We start from the raw sequence: 25664 nt of genomic DNA, 5'->3' as shown, positions 1-25664 counted from the left end.
CCTAATCAGTCCTGGGGGGGAATTTGCAAGCTGGGTTATACTCTAACCGAACAGGCTCGAGGGGCTGAATGGCCTACTCCTATTCCTATGTTCCTATACCCCGTCTGATAATGAGTGGAACATGTAGGAGGGAGACTTTCTCTGCACCCTATATATGTCGTGAATGTAGATAAGCCCCTCTTTTATGAATATTTTCACCGTTTGGCACAGTTGCATGCGTCTTTCAGCTTGTACATAAAATGACATTTTCACATACAGAATTAAAGAGACAGGAAAATGATGGAAGAACGGGGGAAATCAATAATTTTTATTGCATGTATAAACTGATGTGGTTATGATCAGATTAAGTTCTCACTGGAGTCACTGTTTGCTGATAGTGCAGATGATCCCTGGTCTGATTTTATTTATCATTTTTAATAAGCAATGTTGCCTCCTCATAAACACACAAAATATGGAAGCCAAAAGTTTCAGCTCAATAATTGTGGTTGGTCGACTGCGATTCCTCACTGACCCCCGCAAATAAAAACAAGCGGTCCCCACATTAGAGTTAGTAACGGGACGAGATAAAGACAATCAAACAAAATTACAACAAAAAAACGATATTCAAATGTGCAATGTCTTCAGACCCTCTGCCCTCGTTTAATGAAAGAAATAACTTGTTCAATATAATGAACCTAACAAGTCCCGAAAAGGGACAAATATATTTTATGGTTAGCGGGTTAATATTGGAATAAATATTGGAACCAGTTTCTCGCTGGTCCATTTTGTCCATTTTGATTTTTCTTCTAAGCTGCCGACGACTCGCCCGCTGATAGAAAGGGTTTTTAAATGGGTTCACCTTGAACGCTCGCTATTCCGCTGACGAATTTGTGAGGGCTGGCAGCTAACCAGATAGTCTTACAACTGGCCTAGAGTTTTAATCCTTCACTTCCAATGGCTGTGTTCCAAGACTTTCAAAGATTGCCAAGTCAGTCCTCATTCTAAATCAAATTCTCATTCAGAACCAACTCATTTCTTCAGCGTCGACAGCTTTTTTTGCCCCCCTCCAAAAAGTTTTAGATTTTTCTAATCAAATTAATTTTGGTTTAAATCATCCAGAGGGGTTTATAAACCCAGTGCCAAGAAAGTCTCCAACCGCAAGCCTACTTTACAGCACTGGTTGGCTCCATTGAAGGTTCAGATATTGGGCCTGAACCAGAGGCTTTGTCCCAGGGTTACCCAGAGCAGACCCTCGGTACTGTGAATGGTCATGTTATAAAGTTCACAGGCTGCGTGTGACCTTTATCTTTATCTCAAATCTTATCCGTCAGAAATCAGAGAGAGAAAAAATAATTCGGGAATCAAGGAGTTTGATCCCTCTCCGCTTCTTCCTGTCTCAGGGTTGTGTTTTAAAACCCTCTAATTCTTCATTTGCGATATGGTTGTTACTCGGGCTGTGGGCCGGGGTGAAACTAGTTCCATTTCTAAAGCTTCAGATACATAACGTGTTGTAACTTGGTTGTTTCCTCGCCACCAGCCTGTGTTCGGACAAACCCCAACTTAACCTCATTTACACCCAGAGACAAGGAACAAGATAGTGTCATAAGTTTTAAAAAAAAAGAAAACACTGAATAAGTTGAGAGTGGAAAATATTTCCCAATAAATGTCCTTGGCTGCTCTTCTGAATCACTTTTTATTTCCCTCCCGTTCCCTGGCGGTCTCCTTTCGCCGTTGTAGAACGTGTGGGTCAGGATCGGTGCAACATGTTTGAAAGTTGTCTTAATATATACAAAATGTGAGACAAAATAAATCTAATCTCGGATCTCAGCCTTTTAAGTGTAGACGGCCGGCTGTCTCTCTCCTCTCTGCCCAGCAATTGCTATAAACAGTCGAGTGGTTCATCAGTGCGCGATTTTTGATGATCTAGAATTATATACACTGATGCTTATCGCTTCAAGCAGTGATCAGTTTAAACTGTTAATTATTCTGGGTATGGACTAATTACAGAAACTCTGCGTTTCCGGTGCGAGTTTTTCTAACGGGAACCAGTTACATTCAATAATAACAATATAAATGAAAATGATCCTTAATGATTTCAATATCCCACTGGGCAGTTTGTAAAGCAAAGCACCTTAGCACCAAGCTCCCTGCTTAGAGTTCATATGTGTCCCTCTCAGCACACAGCCCAATTCATCTTTTACTCTGTTTCTTGGCCTATATATTGGAATATTTATTTCGATTCCTATTTATAATTCACGAGTCTATATTCAGTTGGTTGTATCGTGTTGTTCTGATTCCATTGGAATTATATATATATTATTGCTCGTTTAAGTTTAAATTAAAGTCTTGAATGAACGAACTCTAAACTATGACCAGAACTCACTAACTTTGAACAAGGAGCTTGTCGCGGCTGAAAACTTTCAGAATGTGGCTGGCGCCCTCTAAACTGCCCCTTTTAGACCCAGCATTGTTCAAATCAACTTTCAGTGTTCAAAGCGATGTGAGAACAGCTGGAGGTAGTCAATAAAATTATTCCAAATGGTGTCGTTAGGGCGATGCGTAGAAATGAGAAGAGACTTATCAAAAACTGCCATTTTATTTCCAATCCCGTCACCGTGTCGACAGGCTCCTGTATTTCACGGGAAGGGTGAGTTTTGAGCAGCTCAGGGGCACCGGCCGAAGGTCTTGGCACCTGTTTAAGTTGCATCGGGGACAAGAGTACAAAACAGAAAGGCACCAGAGGAAAGTCTGGGCCGCGATACAAAGAGCTTTAAACGGTGGAGTCAACCCATTTATCTGTAGACTTTTTTACAAAAATATTCACTATTTTTGTTTATTATAATAAAATGAATATTGAAAATAATTGAAGGTGAATTATTTGTATTCTTTAAATCCCGTTTTATTGGAGGTGGCGGCAATCCAGCTAAATTTTATAAAATGTAAATAATTGAAAATATTTTGAATTTGATAAAAGGCGCAGGGTTTTGAGCAAATCCTTGAGAATCGGCAGGGAGAGGATTTCACTTAATGGAGAGGATCTGTCACCAGAGGGGATCTCGTTCACTAGTGGGGACCCCATTCACTGCAGCGGACCTTACTGGAGAGGATCTCATTCATTGGAGGGACCTCAGTCGTTAGAGGGGACACGGGCGATCTCATTTGCTCGTGGGGACCTCACTTACTGGAGAGGGGGATCTCACACGGGATCTCATTCACTCGAGAGGAGCCCATTCACTAGATGGGATCTGTCACGACAAGGGATCTCATTGGCCAGAGAGGATCTGTCACAACAGAGGATCTCATTCACTAGAGATGATCTCATTCAGTAGAGGTTACCTCACTCAGTAGAAGGGATCTCATTCACTAGAGGGAATATTAGGCAATAGAGAAGAGCTCATTCACTAGTATGTTGATGTTATGTGAATGGTATATTGATGTTATATTAATGGCATATAGATATATCAATGGTATATTGATGTTATATTAACGGTATATTGATCGTATATTGATATATGAACAGTGCATTGCTGTTGAATGAACAGTATATTGCTTGTATCTTGATGTTATATGAACGGTATATTGCTGGTCTTTGAAGTTATATTGATTGTATATTATATGAATGGTACATTGATGTGTGAACAGCATGTTGATGTTATGTGAATGGTATAGTGATGTTATATAAACGGTATATTGTTTGTATATTGATGTTTTATGAACGGTATATTGATGTTATATGAATCGTATATTGATGGTATATCAACGGTATATTGATGGTATATTAATGTTATATGAACGATATATTGCTGGTATATTGATGTTATAAGAATGGTATATTGCTGGTATATTGAAGTTATATTAACGGTTTATTGATCGTATATTGATATTATATGAAAAGTACATTGTTGTATGAACAGTATATTGATGGTATATTAATGTTATATGAATGGTATTTTGCTTGTATCTTGATGTTACATGAACGGTATATTGCTGGTCTTTGATGTTATATTATTGGTATATTGATCGTATATTGATGTTATATGAAAGGTACATTGATGTTGGATGAACAGCATATTGATGGTATGTTGGTGTTATGTGAATGGTATAGTGATGTTATATGAATGGTATATTGCTTGTATATTGATGTTTTATGAACAGTATATTGATATTATATAAATGGTATTTTGATGTTATATGAATGGTATATTGATCATATATTGATGTTGTACGAATGGTTTGTTGATGGTATATTGAATTTATATGAACAATATATTGATGGTATATGAATGGTATATTGATGTTATATGAATGGTATATTGATGTTATATGGATGGTATATTCATGATAAATGAACGGTATATTGATGTTAAATGAATGGTATATCAATGGTATATGGATGGTATATTCATGATAAATGAACGGTATATTGATGTTAAATGAATGGTATATTGATGTATTATAAATAGTATATAGGTATTATGACCGGTATGTTGATTGTATATTAGTGTTATGTGAACCATATATTAATCTATATTGATGTTATAGGATTGGTTTGTTGATGGTATATTAATGTTATATGAATGGTATATTGATGTTATATCAATGATATATAGATATATCAATGGTATATTGCAGGTATATTGATGTTATATTAATGGTATATTGAATGTATATTGATATTATATGAACAGTACATTGATGTTGCATGAACAGTATATTGCTTGTATCTTGATGTGATATGAATGGTATATTGCTGGTCTTTGATGTTATATTGATCGTACATTGATATATGGATGGTACATTGATGTAGTATGAACAGCATATTGATGGTATGTTGGTGTTATGTGAATGGTATAGTGATGTTATATGAATGGTATATTGCTTGTATATTGATGTTTTATGAACAGTGTATTGATGTTATATGAATGGTATATTGATGGTATAGCAATGGTATATTGATGTTAAATGAATGGTATATTGATGTATTATAAATAGTGTGTAGATATTATATGACCAGTATGTTGATGGTATATTAATGTTACAAGAACAATATATGAATCTATATTGATGTTATATGTTCAGTTTGTTGATGGTACATTAATGTTATATGCATGGTATATTGATCATGTATTGATGTTATACCAATGGTATATTGATGTTATATGAATGGTATATTGCTGGTATATTGATGTTATATGAATAGTATATTGCTGGTATATTGATGTTATAAGAACGGTATATTGCTGGCTTATTGAAGTTATATTAACGGTATATTGATCATATATTGATATTATATGAATGGTACATTGATGTATGAACAGTATATTGATGGTATAGTGATGTTATATGAATGGTATATTGCTTGTATCTTGATATATGAATGGTATATTGCTGGTCTTTGATGTTATATTAATGATGTATTGAACATATATTGATGTTATATGAACAGTATATTGATCGTATATTGATGTTATTATGAACAGTATATTGATGTTATAAGAACGGTATTTTGCTGGTATATTGATGTTATATGAACAGTACATTGATCGTATATTGTTATATGAACAGTATATTGATGGTATAGTGATGTTATATGAACGGTATATTGCTGGTCTTTGATGTTATATTAATGTTATATTGATCGTATATTGATGTTATATGAATGGTACATTGATGTTGTATGAACAGCATATTGATGGTATGTTGGTGTTATGTGAATGGTATAGTGATGCTATATGAATGGTATATTGCTTGTATATTGATGTTTTATGAATGGTACATTGATATATAAATGGCATATTAATGATATATGAACGGTATATTGATCATATATTGATGTTATATGAATGGGTTGTTGGTATGTTGATGTTACATGAACAATATATTGATGGGGTATGAAAGGTATATTGGTGTTATATGAACGGTATATTGATAAATGAACAGTATATTGATAAATGAACAGTATATTGATAAATGAACAGTATATTGATAAATGAACAGTATATTGATGGTATATGAATGGTATATTGATATATAGATGTTATATGTTGATATCTTAATGTTATATGAACAATATATTAATCTATATTGATGTTATATGATCGGTTTGTTGATGGTATATTAATGTTATATGAATGGTATATTGATCATGTATTGATATTATATCAATGGTATATTGATGTTATATGAATGGTATATTGCTGATCTTTGATGTTATATTAGTGGTATATTGATCATATATTGATGTTATATGAATGGTACATTGATGTTGTATGAACAGCATATTGATGCTATGTTGGTGTTATGTGAATGGTATAGTGATGTTATATAAATGGTATATTGCTTGTACATTGATGTTTTATGAACGGTACATTGATATATAAATGGTATACTGATGTTATATGAACGGTATATTGATCATATATTGATGTTATATGAATGGGTTGTTGGTATGTTGATGTTACATGAACAATATATTGATGGGGTATGAAAGGTATATTGATGTTATATGAACGGTATATTGATAAATGAACAGTATATTGATGGTATATGAATGGTATATTGATATATAGATGTTATATGTTGATATCTTAATGTTATATGAACAATATATTAATCTATATTGATGTTATATGATTGGTTAGTTGATCGTGTATTGATGTTATATGAACAGTATATTGCTGGTATATTGATCGTATATTGATATATGAATGGTACATTGATGTATAAACTGCATATTGATGCTATGTTGGTGTTATGTGACTGGTATATTGATATCATACAAATGATATATTGCTTGTATTCTGATGTTTTATGAATGGTATAATGATGGTATATTTATGTTAAATTAATGGTATATTGATGTTAAAAGAACAGTATATTGATGGTATGTTGGTGTTATGTGAATGGTATATTGATATTATATGAATGGTATATTGCTTGTATATTGATGTTTTATGAATGGTATATTGATGTTATAGAAATGGTATATTGATGGTATATTGATGTTTTATGAATGGTATATTGATCATATATTGATGTTATACCAATGGTTTGTGGATGGTATATTGATGTTATATGAATGACATATTGATGGTATCTAAATGGTATATTGGTGGTGTATTGATGGTGTATGAATGATATATTGATTTTAAATGAACAGTATATTAATGGTATATTCATGATAAATGAACAGTATATTGATGTTAAATGAATGGTATATTGATGTTATATTAATGGTATATTGATGTATTATAAATAGTGTATAGATGATATATGACCGGTATGTTGATGGTATATTAATGTTACATGAATAATATAATACTCTATACTGATGTTATATGATCGGTTTGTTGATGGTATATTAATGTTACATGAATGGTATATTGATCGTATATTGATGTTATAAGAACGGTATATTGCTGGTATATTGATGTTATAGTAACAGTATATTGATCGTATATTGATATTATATGAATAGTACATTGATGGTATAGTTATGTTATATGAATGGTATATTGCTTGTATCTTGATGTTATATGAACAGTATATTGGCCTTTGATGTTATATTAATAGTATATTGATCGTATATTAATGTTATATGAATGGTACATTGATGTTGTATGAACAGCATATTGATGGTATGTTGGTGTTCTGTGACTGGTGTACTGATGTTATACGAATGGTATATTGCTTGTATATTGATGTTTTATGAATGGTATATTGATGTTATAGAAATGGTATATTGATGGTATATTGATGTTTTATGAACGGTATATTGATCATATATTGATGTTATATGAATGGTATATTGATGTTATATCAACAGTATATTAGTGGTATATTGATGTTAAATTAATGGTATTTGATGTTAAATGAATGATATATTGATGGTATATGAACGGTATATTGATGACTGACGAATCAAAAAGAATGCACTTAATATGGAAATACTCTCTAAAAGAATTTTCAGTAATAGTAAAGTATAAAATGTCCTAAATTTAAATTTATTCAGTTAAATCTTGTTGCCTTATTTACATTCCCTTGTCCTAACAAATATATATTGTTTGAATTCTCTACTATTTACAGGCTATCACAGATTGAGATTTTAACTTGGTTCGGCTGGTTCTCTTTGATTTGTGTTATTGTTGTTGTACTTTTGTCTATTAACAGATAAATAGGAAATATTGTAAAAGTGGAGTGTTTAAGGAGAGCTGCCTGTCTGTGTCTGGAGAACACTCTGCATTTGTTTCCGTCACTCTGGCGCCAGCTCTATATTTTAATTCACCTCTGCCAGAGCCACCACCATCCCATCTTCAATTGGTCTTCCTTTACTTGGTTGGCCAGGGATGCGTTTGTTTGAAACCTCTGGCAGACTCGCTATGTGTGATTGTAAGCTGCAGCCTCATAACATGCAAAATATGATGAGACTAATAACAAGTCCAAGAGGAACAGAGAGGTCCCACAGCGCCACTGGATAAAGTTGGGCTCAGATCATCATGGAGCAGGGCCTTGGTTTATTAAACAGCAGGTCTGGCCCATTATAACAAATAGTAGAGAAAGTTATAAGAGCCTTAGCACAAATCTTTGAACTCTTACTGGGCACAGACACCAGCCCCTGGACCCCACTGGTCACAGGCACCAGCTCCTGGACCTCTACTGGTAACAGGCACCAGCTCCTGGACCTCTACTGGTCACAGGCACCAGCCCCTGGACCTCTACTGGTCACAGGCACCAGCTCCTGGACCTCTACTGGTCACAGGCACCAGCTCCTGGACCTCTACTGGTCACAGGCACCAGCCCCTGGACCTCTACTGGTCACAGGCACCAGCTCCTGTCTCCTCACTGGTCACAGGCACCAGCCCCTGTCTCCCCACTGGTCACAGGCACCAGCCCCTGTCTCCCCGTTGGTCACAGGCACCAGCCCCTGTCTCCCCGTTGGTCACAGGCACCAGCCCCTGTCTCCCCGTTGGTCACAGGCACCAGCCCCTGTCTCTCCGCTGGTCACAGGCACCAGCCCCTGGACCCCCACTGGTCACTGACACCAGCCCCTGTCTTTCCGCTGGTCACAGGCACCAGCCCCTGTCTCCCCGTTGGTCACAGGCACCAGCCCCTGTCTCTCCGCTGGTCACAGGCACCAGCCCCTGGACCCCCACTGGTCACAGGCACCAGCCCCTGGACCCCCACTGGTCACAGACACCATCCCCTGGACCCTCATTGAACACTGACACCTATTCCTTTAGAACAAAATTCTGCAGGTTAATTTCCTATATCCTGGAGTGAGATATTATTATAGGAACCTATTCATTTGAATCTCCTTCTCAGATTCATCCATGAGTTTAATTTAAATTTCTGCATTTTGTGTCCAGCCAATAACTGTGTGATCTTCACTGGGTGGGGGGTGGGGTCACATCCACACTGGGCAGATTCTCACCTGCAGTCTTGCACAACAACAACAACAACAACAACAACAACAAGAAGAAGAAGAACAACAACGCACATTTATATAGTGCCTTTAACATAATAAAATATCACAATGCGCTTCACAGGTGCGTTATCAAACAAAATTTGACACCAAGCCACATAAGGAGATATTAGGACATGGTGACCAACAGCATTTTAAAAATTCGTTCATGGGATGTGGGTGTCGCTGGCAAGGCCGGCATTTATTGCCCATCCCTAATTGCCCTTGAGAAGGTGGTGGTGAGTTGCCTTCTTGAACCGCTGCAGTCCGTGTGGTGAAGGTTCTCCCAAAGTGTTGTTAGGTAGGGAGTTCCAGGATTTTGACCTAGCGACGATGAAGGAACAGCGATATATTTCCAGGTCGGGATGGTGTGTGACTTGGAGGGGAACGTGCAGGTGGTGTTGTTCCCATGTGCCTGCTGCTCTTGTCCTTCTAGATGGTAGAGGTCGCGGGTTTGGAAGGTGCTGTCGAAGAAGCCTTGGCGAGCTGCAGCAGTGCATCCTGTGGATGGTACACACTGCAGCCACAGTGCGCCAGTGGTGAAGGGAGTGAATGTTTAGGGTGGTGGATGGGGTGCCAATCAATGGGCTGCTTTGTCCTGGATTGTGTCGAGCTTCTTGAGTGTTGTTGGAGCTGCACTCATCCAGTCAAGTCGAGAGTATTCCATCACACTCCTGACTTGTACCTTGTAGATGGTGGAAAGGCTTGGGGAGTCAGGAGGTGAGTCACTCGCCACAGAATACCCAGCCTCTGACCTGCTCTTGTAGCCACTGTATTTATGTGGCTGGTCCAGTTAAGTTTCTGGTCAATGGTGACCCCCAAGATGTTGATGGTGGGGGTTTCGGCGATGTTAATGCCGTTGAATGTCGAGGGGAGATAGTTAGACTGTCTCTTGTTGGAGATGGTCATTGCCTGGCACTTGTCTGGTGTGAATATTACTTGCTACTTATCAGCCCAAGCCTGAATGTTGTCCAGGTCTTGCTGCATGCGGGCACGGACTGCTTCATTATCTGAGGGGTTGCGATTGGAGCTGAACACTGTGCAATCATCAGCAAACGTCCCCATTTCTGACCTTATGATGGAGGGAAGGTCATTGATGGAACAGCTGAAGATGGTTGGGCCTAGGACACTGCCCAGAGGAACTCCTGCAACAATGTCTTGGGGCTGAGATGATTGGCCTCCAACGACCACTACCATCTTCCTTTGTGCTAGTTATGACTCCAGCCGCTGGAGAGTTTTCCCCCTGATTCCCATTGACTTCAATTTTACTAGGGCTCCTTGGTGCCACACTCGGTCAAATGCTGCCTTGATGTCAAGGGCAGTCACTCTCACCTCACCTCTGGAATTCAGCTCTTTTGTCCATGTTTGGACCAAGGCTGTAATGAGACCTGGAGCCGAGTGGTCCTGGCGGAACTCAAACTGAGCATTGGTGAGCAGGTTATTGGTGTGTAACTGCCGCTTGATAGCACTGTCGACGACACCTTCCATCACTTAGCTGATGATTGAGAGTAGACTGATGGGGCGGTAATTGTACGGATTGGATTTGTCCTGCTTTTTGTGACAGGACGAACCTGGGCAATTTTCCATATTGTCGGGTAGATGCCAGTGTTGTAGCTGTACTGGAACAGCTTGGCTAGAGGCATGGCTATTTCTGGAGCACAAGTCTTCAGCACTGCAGCCGGGATGTTGTCGGGGCCCATAGCCTTTGCTGTATCCAGTGCACTCAACCATTTCTTGATATCACGCGGAGTGAATCAAATTGGCTGAAGACTGGCTTCTGTGGTGGTGGGAATGTCGGGAGGAGGCCGAGATGGATCATCTACTCGGCACTTCTGGCTGAAGATGGTTGCAAATGCTTCAACCTTGTCTTTTGCACTCACATGCTGGACTCTGCCATCATTGAGGATGAGGATGTTTACAGAGCCTCCTCCTCCCGTTAGTTGTTTAATTGTCCACCACCATTCACAACTGGATGTGGCAGGACTGCAGAGCTTTGATCTGATCCGTTGGTTGTGGAATCGCTTAGCTCTGTCTATAGCATGTTGCTTCCGCTGTTTAGCATGCACGTAGACCTGAGTTGTAGCTTCACCAGTTTGGCACCTCGTTTTTAGGTATGCTTGGTGCTGTTATAGAGTCATAGAGTCATAGAGTTATACAGCACGGATAGAGGCCCTTCGGCCCATCGTGTCCGCGCCGGCCATCAAGCCCTGTCTACTCTAATCCCATATTCCAGCATTTGGTCCGTAGCCTTGTATGCTATGGCATTTCAAGTGCTCATCCAAATGCTTCTTGAATGTTGTGAGGGTTCCTGCCTCCACAACCCTTTCAGGCAGTGAGTTCCAGAATCCAACCACCCTCTGTGTTCCTGGCATACCCTTCTACACTCCTCACTGAACCAGGGTTGATCCCCTGGCTTGTTGGTAATGGTAGAGTGTGGAATATGCCAGGCCATGACGTTATAGATTGTGCTGGAATACAATTCTGCTGCTGCTGATGGCCCATAGCGCCTCATGGATGCCCAGATTTGAGCTGCTAGATCTGTTCTGAATCTATCCCATTTGGATGGCGTCCTCAGTGTAAAGACACGATTTCATCTCCACAAGGACTGTGCGGTGGTCGCTCCTACCAATACTGTCATGGACAGATGCATCTGCGATGGGTAGATTGGTGAGGACAAGGTCAAGTAGGTTTTTCCCTCATGTTGGTTCATTCACCACCTGCCACAGGCCCAGTCTGGCAGCTATGTCCTTCAGGATTTGGCCAGCTCAGTTAGTCGTGGTGCTACCGAGCCACTCTTGGTGATGGACATTGAAGTCCCCCACCCAGAGTACATTCTGTGCCCTTGCTACCCTCAGTGCTTCCTCCAAGTGGGCTCAACATGGAGGAGGACTGATTCATCAGCTGAGGGAGGACGGTAGGTGGTAATCAGCAGGAGGTTTCCTTGCCCATGATTGACCTGATGCCATGAGATTTCATGGGGTCCAGAGTCAGTGTTGAGGACTCCCAGGGCCACTCCCTCCTGATTGTATATCACTGCACCGCCACCTCCGGTGGGTCTGTCCAGCCGGTGGGACAGGACATACTCAGGGATGGTGATGGAAAAGTCTGGGACGTTGGCTGAAAGGTGTGATTCTGTGAGTATGGCTATGTCAGGCTGTTGCTTGACTAGTCTGTGGGACAGCTCTCCCAATTTTGGCACAAGTCCCCAGATGTTAGTGAGGAGGACTTTGCAGGGTCGACTGGGCTTGGTTTGCCTTTGTTGTGTCAAAAACTTGGTCAAAGATGTAAGTTTTAAAGACCATCTTAAAGAAGGAGAGAGAGGTGGAGAGGCAGAGAGGTTTAGGGAGGGAATTCCAGAACTTAGCACCTAGGCAGCTGAAGGCACAACCGCCAATGGTGAGGTGAAGAATATGGGGAATGGACAAGAGGCCAGAATTGGAGGAGCACAGAGATCCAGGAGGGTTGTCGGACTGTAGGACAGAGATAGGCAGGGGTGAGCCCATAGAGGGATTTGAAAACAAGGATGAGAATTTTATATTCAAGGCATTGCCAGACCAGGTAGGTCAGTGTGCACAGGGGTGATGGGTGATGGGTGAACAGGACTTGGTGCAAGTTAGGATACGGGCAACAGGGCGTTGGATGAGCTGAAGTTTACAGAGGGTGGAAGGTGAGAGGCTGGCCAAGAGAACATTGCGATAGTTAAGTCATCGGATAAGAGAGTAATATGTACAGTGCATGAGCATCACCTCTAACCAGAGATTGTAAGGCTGAACATCTGTCCTAACCAACTCTGTGAGAGGGCGATGGAGGTAGATTAGAATCAGTCAGAAACAAAACCTTAACTCCCCCTCAAAAAGAGGGAAAATCTTTTTGTCAAACATCACAAATAGCGGACACCTTGCATCTCAATCCAGGCATTGGCGTGTTATCACTGGTTATCAAGCCCTGAAGAGGAATCAGAAGAAGGGCCTTAGATCAGGGGGACAAGGTAATGGGAGTATCTGCCTCCACCAGACACCCAATCTGAAGCAGTTAGATGACCAGACTGCACTTTACCTGTTTCAGTTTTATATTCTAACACTTACCAATCGCCAGGAGTCTGTTCACCTGGGGAAAGGGGAATGACGGGTCAGTGGACAATCGCTTCTGTGTTGAGATTGGGGTGTTAATTTTACTGAAAGCATGGGCGTGTCTTTTCAAGGACAAGCAACAAGCCTTCAGATGAGATCCAGAATGTTGCAAATCATTTTAAAATGTGTAACATGCCTATCCAACTCCTCAAACCATAAAGTGGGAATTTAGTGATTTCAAACAACGAAAGGGAATGGGTAGTGCCCTTAGCAACTGATGGAGGAGCGCAGCGTCTAATGCATTCTGTACCCAATGAGATTTCGCACATCCCGTCTCCAGTCAATGACATTACACATACCCACTCTGTCCCCAGTGGGAATACACTTACCCACTCTGTACCCAGAGGGAAACTACTTACCCACTCTATCCCCAGTGGGAATACACATTCCCACTCTGTGCCCAGTGGGATAACACATACCCACTCTGTAGCCTGTAGGATTACACATATCCACTCTATACCCAATGGGAATACACATGCTCCCTCTGTACACAGTGAGGTTACAGATACTCCCTCTGTACACCATTGAATTACACATACCCCTACTATACTAAAAGCAATTGTACACATCCCCTCTGTACGCACTCCATTCCCAATAGGTTTGCACATATCCATTTTCCACCTAATAAACTTACGCATTCCCAGTCTGTACCCAATGAAATTACTTATATCCACTTTCCACTCAATGGGATTACACATCCCTTCTCTTTACCCAAGGGACATGGATTGTATAATCATTTATAGCCATTTTTATATCGATAGGGTCATTTGAAATATATTCCCACTCCATGCCCAATGCATTGTATACCTATTCTGTGCCAGGCAAGGGACCATACAGCATATGACGATGAGGTGGATTTCTTTATCCATCCCAACATTTTGTTAAGTATGGCTACTAATCTATGCTATGAAGGAGGCTCTGCAAAAAGCCCCAGAATCTACAACTATTTAGTTATGAGCGGATGTTTCTGAACTTCACCAGTGACCTCAATCCGTTCTTGTCACACCATCACATGTATAACATCAAACTGTCTGATAACCTGATACGCTTATAGTGTCTTCAAAATTGATGAATTAACAAAATAATTGATATCATCGACTTTAAAACACAGATTAGTTGTAGAACAGGTTTCTGGATGTGCTAAGTTCTTGAGAACGTCTTGGAAATCTCAACAGTTTTCTTGACATATATGATCTTCTGATTTCTAAAATGAGGCACCTTGTAATCTATACACTATACGATAATTGCACTTGTGTTTATACAGAGCCAAGAACTTCACACAGCTCATTACTTTTTGAAGTGCAGCAACTGTTGTCATATTGGCAAATGGCAGCCACATCCATAAACAGCAGTGAATGACCAGGAAATTCATCCTTTCTGCTATGCTCTCCCTTGAATAGTGCAGTGGGATCCATCTTGGCCAGTAGATTGGTCTGGAGGAGGCACAGCTCCTACAATGCAGCATTCCCTCAGCACTACACAAGACTGTTAAACACATTGATTTCAAGCCCCACAAATCCATAAAGTTCTGATCCAGAGACAACAGTGTTACCAACTCAACCAAAGAAGCCAGTTTGGGCTTTTTATGGAGGTTTGGAAGGTTTGTGATTGGAGGTTTGTGTTGGGAGATTTATGATGGGAGGTTTGTGTTGGGAGGTTTGTACAGAAAGGCTTGGGCTCGGAGGTTTGTAATGGGAGAGTTGTAATGGGAGGACACCTTGAACAACAGCTCAAGTAACTGAAACTTGTTTTGTGAACCTGAAGAGTGATTGTTCAGGTTGAAGTGTCTCTTGTGTGTTTGTGTGTGTGTGTGTGTCTGTCTGTGGGGGGGGGGGGGCGGAGGGGGGTGTGGCAGGGGAGGTTGCCATCACTGCTAGTTGGAGAGAGGAAGAACACCAGCCTCATAGAAAATACCAATAAAAAGTCAGTGTATTGATGAAGTTAACCAGTCGATGTCCAGTAATATATCACCTGAAGCTACCAACAATGGGACTGTAGCTGGTGTCTCACCCCGACTGTGAAGTTGATCCTGTGCCCTGTGGTGATGGTGCCCTGTTCTGCCAGGTTGGTGTGGGCACAGGTGTTGAGCTCTGATGAAGGGAATGCCCCTGAAACGATTCTCTCTCAGAACTGTTGTAAATTTCCAGCATTGTCTATTTTTAGTGGCATCTTCTGAATTGAATCTTTCAAATGTCTAATTTATATCAAAAATATCTGGTGTCTCGATAGTAAAACGAAAACGACTAGAACATTCAAACTGGAAGCCGAATATAATTGTAATATTTGTATTTACTGCTGACTGTGAGACAGGATATTGATCTTTAATAATAAACTTGTACAATAAAGAATTATTAGCGCAATTTTCTTAAGAACATCAACATTTTATAAGATTATGTAAACAGTCTATGAAAACTCCAGAATTCAGAAGTGTTAAATAATCTCATTAAACGTTGATTTAATCTCTACAATATTTTACCTCTCTGATCATATATATTCAGAAATTCTGTTACCAAGTTCCATCAAAACCCGGAACGGTTGAGCAGCAAGGCTGGCGGAGGCTAGAACACCGGACTCGCGAAGAACGGTCTGATGGTGTAATGGGGAGACTGGTAGGGTTGGTATTTAGGAAGGAGCCGAACGGCCTTCTTCGTCCCAACCGATCTTGTGACATTTTGGCACATCCCGGGGTAGGTGTTTGCAAACGCTAAATATTTCAGCCTGGTCTCAGTTTAATCAAACCGTGTTGTCCGAGCGTCCGTTGATAAAAAGACAGTAAAATAAAGGGGGTTGAGTGGATGGGGCCGCAATGGGAATATTTAAAGCTCCAGTATCAGCGAGAGTGTGAGTGTTAGCGTGGCAGGGAATCGCAGCTTATACGGGGAGTCTCATTGGATATTATAGTTCAGGGTTTCACATAGTGTGAAGGGAGATTGGAATCAAATATCGATTGGGTTTTAGAATCAGCAGCAGCTGTTAAACTTCTGAATTATGTAGAAGTTTCCCTCTTTCTCTGAACTTTCTGTCTGGAGTATTCGATGCTCTCTCTCTCCTCCGAGTCTACACCATGCACCGAATTTAAGCATCGACCATTCTCCGTTTTCTTTCAAAAATCGCCATTTCGTTCACTGTGGCATAAATCTTGTCCAATAACTGAAGTCCCATCAGGTCGCAGCCCCATCCCCGGGGCAGACTGGGCTCTTCACTGCGGTGTTGAGTCCCAGTTGTTGCAGAGATGCTCCCTGGGGTAGTTCTGCCCAGGCTGTGATCCCCAGTTATCTCCAGTTTGTGGGTGACTAACGATATTGAAACAACGACCGTAGGTAATGGAACATCCCGTTCCCATCAAACTCTTTATCAATAAAACGGTTATTGAAGCGTTTCAGGGTTTTGGTGAATGTAATAACGAATTTACCCCCATTAGAAATCTGGAACTCCCTCCCTCAAAAAGCTCTTGTGAGACTGGAGGTCAATCTAAAAATTCAGAACTGAGATCGAGAGATTTTTGATGGGTAAGGGTGTTAAGGGACACGGAACAAAGGCGGGCAGATGGAGTTAAGATACAGATCAGCCATGATCTAATTGAATGGCGGAACAGGTTCGAGGGGCTGAATGGCCTCCTCCTGTTTCTATTAACGAGACAGCCCTAGAAGAAATGATATTCAAGTCCTGCAGGAGTTTGCATCGTGCAGGCCTGACTGTTAGAGGATTACAGCCCGAGTTCTGGCCCATTCTCTCCCAGTTTAAACGCTAATCGAAATGTCCTTCTATGGGGACAGCTGCTGTACTGGAAAAGGACCCTTAAAGCAAATTCTAATCCAGTCATTTGTGCAATTGCCACTTCACCAAATATCCAAACACGGAATGAAGGAAAGAACAGTGATTATGAAAACTCCCACCAGTACTTCAATGGCTGAGGACTGAACTTTGACCCTGAACTATGAACAACAACTTGCATTTATATAGCGCCTTTAAAGTAGCAAAACGTCCCCAGGCGTTTCACGGGAGCGAAATCAGACACAAAATTGGTAAAGAGCCCCATCCAGCCGAGCGCTGGCTCAGCCCGCGCTGCCTTCAACCGGGTCAGATTCCTCTCTCCTCCCGCTTGACCCGGGCTGACCTGAACCCCTCCCCATCACAACTGCACATCGTTCGGGCTTCGCAGTCATGGATTGCGGGGCTCAGTGTGCTGGAGCCCAGAGAAGGGGCATCTGCTAGAATTTGGGACAAGTTAACGCTGATGGGTTTTTTTTAACGTGAATCAATACCTTTAAATTAGAACAGTTGATTGGTTAAATCAAAAAAAATATTGTTGCTCTAAATTTATTTCCATTCTCAAATGTTGCTGCCCGTGTCCCGGGACAATTCCTCGCGCCTGGGGCCCAATTTCGAATATACCAGCCCATGAGAAAAGTTCACCTCCTCCGCGATTTTAGATTCTGGCCTTAATCCGAGTTCATTTTAACGTGGCTTTTTGTGAATTACAATTATGGTATTTCCTCGTAATTATTCTTGTAAAAAAAACACAACGTAAATAAAGAATGTATCTGTTCACAGTAAACAGGGCGCTGGGGAATCTCCTGTATAATTCCAAGGAGATGGGAAATGTAATCTAGTGCTGGGCAGCCCTGATACATGCATTAGGTTTGGGATGGTTATACTGGCAATTTACTTAAATCTACACCATATATGGTTATAGCAATGCGAGGCAAGTCAGGCACAAATTGGAACCTGATAAAAGATTTGCCCGGGTCAACATGTTGTTGCCGGATCTGAATAAACGCGACTGGACTCGTTACATGTGGGGAGTGGTGCTGGAAATGAATGGGCGGTTAACACTTAAATGGCGTTAAATACTGGACGCCATGTGCCGGGGGTTGGTTGGTGCCCGCGGTTAAAATGCCGAGCCCTAACTCTCGGTGTCAGTCGTTGATACTCTCCTACTTCTTGATCAAAGGGGCTGGCCAGGCGGCTGATTAGAGCTGGAGCCACTTCTAGCGCAGCGACAATGAGCTAATGAGCCGCGGCCGAGACTGCGCGTCCCCCGGGCTGTCTCCCAGCGTCAGCGGCCCCGGTCACAGTTCCATCGCGCTGGACGCGACAGGATTCTCTCTTCATTCGGCCCAATAAACAGTCGTGAGCCAAGAGCCAGAGGCCACTGGCCAGACTCTTAATTGAAAATAAATCCACCTGCTCCACCATTCAACTGATTTACAGGCGGGGTCAGAGTTGGCTGATCAAAGGCAGCGGGAGACTGTTAATAAATTTTCTCCATTTGTGGCAGTTGTGCACATTTCTGTACCGTGTCTGTGCTGTGAGGCCGGCTACCCCCACACAGTCTGCCCACTCCACAGGCCCCTGAGAATCACAGTACTGAGCTCTGTCGTGTGGAGGACGAGTTGCAGTCTTTAAACTAATGTCTCAATTCCTAGCTGGTGACATTTATTTATTTATGTATTTGTATTGGTATGTAGTTTGTAGAATGTATGTTTATATATTTATGTGTTGTGTTGTGTTTATGTATATATATCTGTATGTATTAATCAACATATCTATGTACGCATCTACATTAATCAATATATGCATATATTAATCTCTTTATGTATTAATCTATATATGTATATATTAATAGAAAATGCTAGAAACACTCAGCAGGTTTCCAGCTGTTTTTATTTCATATTTCCAGCATTCACAGTATTTTGCTTTCGTTTTATGTATATATTAATCTCTTAATATATGTATATTAATATCTACTCATCAATAAGTATATATTAATCTCTTAATCAATGTATGTATATATTAATCAATAAATGTATTTATTAATCTCTCAATAGATGTTTATATTAATCCCTATTAATGAATACATATATATATATTAATCTCTATATATTTATGTCACACGATCGTGTTTTTCACGTTTGTCTGTTTTAAGTGCTGGTGAGGGAAGGATTGCAGAGACGAATGTTACAGCTTATTTTTCTTATATGACATTTTCTGGCCGCAATCCTATTATTTTTCAATTATCCCATTTCTTATCTCTTTACTTTTCACGCACACATTCACTCCTTATCTCTTCTTTTTATTGTGTTTTCGCCTCCAACCCCCACCCCCTTCCTCTTCCCAGCCTGAGGTAGAAAACAAACATACTGGAAGATGTTTTTAATGGTTGTTATTTAATCAATCAATCGCCTCCCACGCTCCCTGTGACCATGTAATCTACAATATTGCTGCAAACACTACTGCTTTTTCTTTCCCTCTTTCCAAGTCCCATCTCTCGTTTTTCTTACTTACAATCCCGTAGAGTGGGGCGGACATCATTTCGGACCAATAGCTGTCGATACGAAAAGCACCAGACTGACCGAATACGTTTAGGGGGTTGATTTTAAATTGATCCGTCACTAAAGCGCCTCTGATGCTCTGACCTTCGGTGACGAGGGAAAAATCGTGCAGATTTCTAAAAGTGAAGAGGCGTCACAATTTTAATAAATGTCCCCTCAAGAACATGATTTCTCTTTCTGATAACCTGTTCGTATCATATTAATGATCCTGTTTTCACATTAATGCAGCGACAGATTTTGATGGCGCCCTTTTCAGTGACCATTATCTGTACTTTAGATTAAACTGGAACATAAACACGAGAGGATATTGTGTTAAAAAAGTTAATATTTGATACTTTTAAAGAGAGAACCATTCGTTCTGGATAAGTAAAGAACCCTGCCCGTTATCAATTAATTCTTAACGAATATTTATATATTTTTAAATGCTCATTGCGTTGGACGGTGTATCAGAATTTAATAATTAATATATAATAGATTAGAAATGATTGGCTAATATTTTATGGTGTTAGTGACTACAATAAATTGATTTCGTTTATAAAGATTATCAGATGAATTGCACAAATATTTTGTCTGATTCTCTGTGTTTTCTGCCTAGTTGTGCGTGTGTAACTATCCGACCCGGTGATTGATTGAAATGGTCTCATTCTGCTTGTTTTGACAATGTAGCTCCTCTTGAATATTTACTGTACTGATCGCTCAAGTTACACGGGGGAGAGACGGTGAGGATTCGTCTCTCCGAGGGAGAGAGGAACCGTTCAGCCGAACACTGACTGCTGTCCCTCGCCTGTCCTAACGTTACCCCCCTCCCCATTTACTCCTCTCACTTCGCAACTTGCCTCATCTCTGGTTTAAATCCAGCGTTTGCAAGTTACAGAACTGAAGGGGAAATTTCCCGAAGCCTGAACAACCTGCCTTTATTTGCATCAATTCTCTCAACAAAAATCACGTTCATATTTAAAGACACTTCCCGCAGTTATTACAATGTGGGATTTTGTCTAGAAGTTTACCCGCGTGTTTTCTGTTCGCAACGGACGGGATGCGGTGCTTGTTCTGTACGAATACTGCAATGGACCAGCTTTCTGTGATCCAGGATATTTTTTTGGTTGCAAAAACCAGTTATTGGTGTCAGCGCCCCCAACCGACACCTGACTGGGAGAGTGAGAGAGAGAGAGAGCTAGTAAGAGCTGTGAAAGTCTGCGGATCGAACTAGGAACATACGCACCGAGCGAGAACATCCAATAAACGTTGTAAATTTCACAGAAGACAAAGGGACAATAAATTGGGCCCGTCACCCTATTCCACGTCTCATTAAAAACATTACAAGCCAGCCCCAGAGTAACGAATGAGAGATACCGTTCGGGAGAGAATTCCCACCCGCAGAAGCGATTTAGAAAGGGAGAGAAATCAAACAAGTGATTTGTACATGTTTAAAAAACAGAAACATTTAAATTCTCGTGGGGAGGGTTCACTTCGCCTGCTCGGTGGAATTCACCTGGCTTTAGATGAACCTTTGTTTCAGCAGTAAAGTTCCCCGTCCCGGTGATTATTTTGACGGTGTTTGTGTTTATAATTTCCAGCTCGGTTTCACCAGATTGAGACGGTCCCTCTGATCCAGCCGGTTGCAAGGATCAGGAGTCCGAAATCGTGCACGAGATCAGTATCCCGGACATTTTACGGCACAGTGCCCTCCCAATACAAGTTCATGGACTTTCGTGTTTTTCCCACATTTTTCTAACTATTAAAACACATCGTTTACGTTTATAAACCAAAAGGGCTATTGCACCGCGGGATAACCTGAAGTGGGGTTTAGTTGCCTTGTTAGTCCGTCCCTGGTTGACATTTAAACCGAATCTGTCTTTTTTCACGAACTGATCGAACAAACACACGTGTAAGAAACAAACAGACTAAGATTATAGGACAAACTGAGGAATTGTGCAGAAAATAATCAGCGCAAAAGTAATAACAGAAAAGTGAAAATATCAATCTTTATCACTTGATTGAATTGTATCATTACTTTATTAAACGTAAAGAAATTTGGGCAGATTGAGTTTTAGAAAAACTGTTTTTTTCCTGATCAAATTATACAAAGAACGTTTTTTTTATAAGTGGAGGATGTGAAAAAAAGGCAAAGAATGTCAGACTTGTATTAAGTAAACAACTTATCCTGTCCCCTTCACCTGTTCCCATAGATGAACATTCTCTAAGTAAACGTTGGTGGAAGGTATTAGATGGTGTTATTATCCGGTAATATTACTGAAGGATAAACATACAATTAGCTTGCAAATAGACGCAATGGTTTGGATCCGGACTTCTGTCTAATGAAAGTGATTGAATTGTTGTCTTGGAATGTTAATGCCCGGAGCCGAATTATGATCAGATCCGGTGAGATATGACATTCCTACATTATTTAATCTTTTATCAATATTAATAAAGACACAATAGTGTCATTAACTTTTAAGCAAAGATGAGCAGAGGAAATTAACGATATCTTGGAAGGGTCTGGTCTAGTGTTATCCGTGAATAATGATTTAATTCGGCTGGGGGAAACACGAAGGACCTTGCAATGTTCCCACGGCTAATCGTTATTAGGGGCCGGATAGCGCAATAACGCTGCACTGCGCCGAGATGACTGCAGTCCAGTCCACAGAAGACGCGACAGGTAGACTGACTGGAGAAAAAGTTTGTGGTAAAACATACACAAAGAAAGTCGTGCCCAGCATGACACCAAGATTAATTGGCGTTTGATAAGAGGATGTCTATTCCAACCGAATGCTCCTGAATTATTATCCCCTTTTTAAGCAATTTAGTGCCAGCGAAAAATTTGGCTAAGTCTAGCCAATGTCAACATACACCAACACATCCCATGTCTAAACCTTATTCGGTCCAACATTGAAACTAAAATTTACATTCGAACTCTATGGCTGGTGATATTTTGAAACTCTACATCTTTGAAAGTCACTTTCCTTTGCACGGCGTATTGAGATTGTTTTATATCACGGCAGCATCAAATCAAATGTTACAAAGTCCACTTAAACGAAATCTGTCTTAATTGAACAGAAATGATTCCTCCCCGATTCCGCACAATTATCATCACGTTTTAACTGCCGAACTTTGTCTCTATCCACAGTTCTGTACGCCTGCCAAAATGTTAAATATTTATTTCAATAAATATACTCCAACAGAGTGAAAGTGGGAGTTGGTAATATAATAATACAGATGAAACAACCTAGAAATAACAATTTATTGGATACACTGAGTAAAGTCACACAAATCGTGAAAAAGTGAAACATGTTCCAATACATATTTGTTTGATTTAATAGATACTAAATATTGTGTTTCGATTTAATAGATAATATAATATCAGGGCAAGGAATGCAAAAGCAGGTTAATTTTCTCCAGCGATGGATAAATGCACTATTATGGTGTGTGCAATAGATAGTGTGCCTGCACATGACATCTAAACCTTCTAACAAATTACTGTTGCTGTATCGTGAAGAGATGAATGTAATTTTCAACAGTAAATGTCCCGGGGAGTTGGCTGCACTGTCGATCCCATTGCTAAATGTGCATTCCCAACTAATTAGCGGTTTATATCAAATTTTTTCCCCCTACAACCCTGCTGTTAATAAAGTTATGTGTTTTACTCTCTCTTGCACGAGTTATAGGAATTGAGATAAAGATCCGCGGACAGGTGGCTTGGCTTCCCGTACGAATTTCACTCTTAACACTTTACAGACCGGATCGGCTGGAGGACAACGTCATCACCAAAATGTTTCATAATTCGAAGTATTGGAACATTTTGAATTGGAAGAAAAACAACGCCTACGAATATTCCAGAAAGTGTAGGCACAACAGAATCAGACTTATTGGTGACTTATTTACCGAGATCTATTATACATAATGAGATATAGATAGAGAATCATAGAATGGTTACAGCACAGAAGACCACCCGGCCCATCGAGCCCGTGCCGACTCTTTGCAAGAGTAAACCAGTTAGTCCCATTCCCCCGCCCTTATAGTATCATAGAATAAATGTAATGATATCAGAGAATATAATAATTTATATAAGTGATTAGATATATGGATGATAGTTAGATAGATAAACTTTCTCGCTGACTTCATTTCTGTATATCTGAATGCACATATGGATTTGTGTGTATTTTATATAAGTAATGAGACATTGACAGCGAGGACATACAATATTCAAGATTTTCGCAGAGCAGGAAGAATTGCTCTGGTTGTTATCTGTAAATGTGGTGAATGAGTTCACGAAACATTCCTCTGTTCACTATTTCTGGTCCTATTCGCGTTTGCGATTTCGCTAAAAATAGCGGAAAATTGAATCTTTCTGAATTCATATACCACGTCCCATGGAGTACCCATAGCGACCAGAGGGATTGGCCCCCTCATAGTGAGACATTTCCTCTTTCAACTCACAATTCCCCAGTGATCTGTTTTCTTATACTTTACTTGCTCCAGTTTTATTTCTATTTTTAAATAACCCGCCAATAACAACAAACTTTCATGTTTTGTTCTCAATTTTCTCCAAAAGCCGGAGTGGATCTAGTCAGGAGACACACTTTCCCCTAAAGCCGGAGTGGATCTAGTCAGGAGACACACTTTCCCTTAAAGCCGGAGTGGATCTAGTCAGGAGACACACTTTCTCTTATAGCCGGAGTGGATCTAGTCAGGAGACACACTTTCCCTTAAAGCCGGAGTGGATCTAGTCAGGAGACACACTTTCTCTTATAGCCGGAGTGGATCTAGCCAGGAGACACACTTTCCCCTAAAGCCGGAGTGGATCTAGTCAGGAGACACACTTTCTCTTATAGCCGGAGTGGATCTAGCCAGGAGACACACTTTCCCTTAAAGCCGGAGTGGATCTAGTCAGGAGACACACTTTCTCTTATAGCCGGAGTGGATCTAGTCAGGAGACACACTTTCCCCTAAAGCCGGAGTGGATCTAGCCAGGAGACACACTTTCCCCTAAAGCCGGAGTGGATCTAGTCAGGAGACACACTTTCTCTTATAGCCGGAGTGGATCTAGCCAGGAGACACACTTTCCCTTAAAGCCGGAGTGGATCTAGCCAGGAGACACACTTTCCCTTAAAGCCGGAGTGGATCTAGCCAGGAGACACACTTTCCCTTAAAGCCGGAGTGGATCTAGCCAGGAGACACACTTTCCCCTAAAGCCGGAGTGGATCTAGCCAGGAGACACACTTTCCCCTAAAGCCGGAGTGGATCTAGTCAGGAGACACACTTTCCCTTAAAGCCGGAGTGGATCTAGTCAGGAGACACACTTTCCCCTAAAGCCGGAGTGGATCTAGCCAGGAGACACACTTTCCCTTAAAGCCGGAGTGGATCTAGCCAGGAGACACACTTTCCCCTAAAGCCGGAGTCGATTGCTCTTTGGCAAATGTCACGCGCAGTTGGAAGCATTCATTAAATAAGAATTATCATTAGTGATTAATTATTAGAGATTAATTATTACTGTCTCGCAGCAATGACCCAGGTGAAACAATATCCCCCGGGTAATGGTGCCGGCGAATGCTCCTTCCCCATTCGGTAAAAGTGGGATTGAAAATCCAGGTGGACTCTCTCACCCCCCCTGGACCCGGGCTGTCGGCACCTGTTGCCCAGTCTCCCGTGGAGAGAGAGACCGGTTCCTTCACTTCAGTGAATATCTTGCCGAATTCTCTTGTGTTTTTTTTCTCTGTATCGTTACACTAACCCGCAGACGGAGACTGCCACCCTGCCTTA

At 40.8% G+C, this 25664-nt stretch overlaps 1 long non-coding RNA gene across 1 annotated transcript in view; it reads right to left on the bottom strand.

The window, feature by feature from the left end:
- The window catches only part of LOC137345068 (uncharacterized), a 43344-nt gene that overhangs the window by 9932 nt on the left and 7748 nt on the right, over positions 1-25664 (bottom strand). Inside the window, exon 2 of the long non-coding RNA XR_010968539.1 lies at positions 19858-20020. This is a non-coding gene — a long non-coding RNA (uncharacterized lncRNA). The remainder of the gene's footprint in view (positions 1-19857; positions 20021-25664) is intronic.

The sequence above is a fragment of the Heptranchias perlo genome, chromosome 28 (genome assembly GCF_035084215.1).
Source record: "Heptranchias perlo isolate sHepPer1 chromosome 28, sHepPer1.hap1, whole genome shotgun sequence".
Classification (NCBI taxonomy): Eukaryota; Metazoa; Chordata; class Chondrichthyes; order Hexanchiformes; family Hexanchidae; genus Heptranchias; species Heptranchias perlo.
The sequence above is the reverse complement of the archived record's forward strand: the minus strand, read 5'-3'. Positions and strand labels throughout refer to the sequence as shown.